This window comes from Calidris pugnax, unplaced genomic scaffold (assembly GCF_001431845.1).
Source record: "Calidris pugnax isolate Ruff unplaced genomic scaffold, ASM143184v1 scaffold52, whole genome shotgun sequence".
Classification (NCBI taxonomy): domain Eukaryota; kingdom Metazoa; phylum Chordata; class Aves; order Charadriiformes; family Scolopacidae; genus Calidris; species Calidris pugnax.
In genome coordinates, this window is record NW_015090811.1 from 3,124,701 (window position 1) to 3,126,910 (window position 2,210).

The 2,210-nt window shown below is 52.7% G+C and overlaps 1 protein-coding gene across 6 annotated transcripts in view; it reads left to right on the top strand.

Annotated features, from left to right (window-relative positions):
• The first annotated feature begins 1,384 nt into the window (after positions 1–1,384).
• The window catches only part of NLGN1 (neuroligin 1), a 436,439-nt gene continuing 435,613 nt past the window's right edge, over positions 1,385–2,210 (top strand). For all 6 annotated transcript variants that reach the window (XM_014938849.1, XM_014938850.1, XM_014938851.1 and 3 more), the window contains exon 1: positions 1,385–1,762. The gene's annotated coding sequence lies outside the window, so the exon portion shown is untranslated. The remainder of the gene's footprint in view (positions 1,763–2,210) is intronic.

Below are 2,210 nucleotides of genomic sequence, written 5' to 3' on the forward strand. Positions count from 1 at the left end.
CAACCCAACCCATTGTGTGATTTTACGTGTGCGTGGGTAGTGGAAGTGCACCCAGTGAGCCAGGGCTGGCAGTCCTGGTGGGAAGACCTTATTGCTCTCTACAACTCCCTGAAAGGAGGGTGTAGAGAGATGGGGGTCGGTCTCTTCTCTCAAGTCACAGGCGACAGGACAAGAGGAAATGGCCTCAAGTTGCGCCAGGGGAGGTTCAGGCTGGATATTAGGAAAAATTTTTTCACTGAAAGGGTTCTCAGCCATTGGAATGGGCTGCCCAGGGAGGGGGTTGAGGCCCCATCCCTGGAGGTGTTCAAAAGCCGGGTTGATGTAGTGCTGGGAGGTCTGGTTTAGTGATGATGCTCCTTGTTTGTTGTGTGGGTGTCTATTTTTGTCAGTCAGGTTGACGGTTGGACAAGATGATCTTTAAGGTCCCTTCCAACCTAGAAGATTCTGTGAAGAGGGTCCTGGGGAGTGTTTGTCCCCATGGTCTTCCTCTGGGTCCCGCGGAGTGTTTGTCCCCATGGTCTTCCTCTGGGCTCTCTTGCCTACTGGGAGCACAGCAGCACTCCCTTTCCTCACCAGTCTTCTTCCAACTGGGAAACTGGGGGGGCTGGAGAAGATGGGGAGGCAGAGCGGGTGGAACCCACCCACAGCATGAGGAATAGAGAAGACCCAGACGCTGCTTTGCTGCGTGGCGGGGCAGGAGAGGAGGAAACCCCCGCAAACCCTTACAGCCCCAGAGGGTGGGTGTGTGTGGGGGGGGAGGCGGAACTTTCCGCGGCCGCGGGTTGCGGCGGCTCCAGCATCCCCGGCTGGGCTGAGCGTCACCTCTGACGTACACACACCGGGGGGTGCGCCCCGCCACGGCACCGGCTCGGGGGTGTGTGTGTATGTGCGTGTGTGTGAGGGTGTGCACGGGTGTGCACGGGTGGGTGTGCGTGGCCGTGTTCCCTGCGGGCGCGTCCCCGCCCGCGGGTGCGGGTGCGCGGCTCCCCCGCAGCGGCGGGGCCGGGAGGCGGCCGCTGCCTCCTCTGCTGACGGATGGATGGCTGGGAAAGATCCCGCCAGCCCATTTGTGCTCTCTTCAGACGTCTTTCCTCTTTGCTTTGCTTCTTTTTTTTTTTTTTTTTGTATGTGCGTGTGTGTGAGGGTGTGCACGGGTGTGCACGGGTGGGTGTGCGTGGCCGTGTTCCCTGCGGGCGCGTCCCCGCCCGCGGGTGCGGGTGCGCGGCTCCCCCGCAGCGGCGGGGCCGGGAGGCGGCCGCTGCCTCCTCTGCTGACGGATGGATGGCTGGGAAAGATCCCGCCAGCCCATTTGTGCTCTCTTCAGACGTCTTTCCTCTTTGCTTTTCTTCTTTTTTTTTTTTTTTCCTTCAAAAATCTCCCAGGGAATTTTGTATTTTGCAGCTTTTTTTTTTTTTTTCTATTTTCCTTCTCTCTCCTTCCCGCTGAGGATACGTTTTGCTTGCCAAGTTTGTAGTGACACCTCTCAGATTCCCCCACTCCCTGTTTTTTGGATCTATTACACTGCCCGTTTGTATATAGACATACCGTATTTTTTTTTTTGCCTCTTTCTTTTTGTCAAGAAAATTGGAATTCTTTGGGAAGCTAATGGATACTGAGGAGGATGATCCTAAAAATCTCCTTTTGAATCTGTAAAAGAGGTGTACGAAGAAATTCTTAAATTCAACCATCAATTTAGCTTCATATTAAGCACCTCGAAGTATTTATGATTGCAGAGCAGGTGCAAGCGAGGATTAGTAATAAGGTAAGGGAGCTATTTCCATCTTTGAGGCAGCAGCATTTGCTCAGGGTTATCAGCAGCTTCTCTTTTTTTTTTTTCTCGTAGAATCTGGGCTGATTTATTTGCATTTTTCGGTGCTGTTCTCCCGTCCTTCCGAGTCTTCTCTAATACGCCTGCCTGCTTTTCAGCACTAAAATCATACATTCCCGTCTCCCTGCCTGCTCTGTATTTGGGAGTTTCTTTGCTGTGCACATGTTTGGGCTCTTTATTTGGTAACTGTTTAAAACCACCAATCCCTCTGTTTAAAATGATCTCTTATCTTGCACTTTCTCCACCCAGCAGGATTCCTGAAAAGCCCCATAGAAAACTGCAACACAAAAGCTTTTTTATTTGCGTTTAAAAAAGGAGAGACAAGTAGTTTTCCCTTGGGGGGGAATTTTAACTGGGCAGAGGTTGGAAAGGGGGGGGGGAG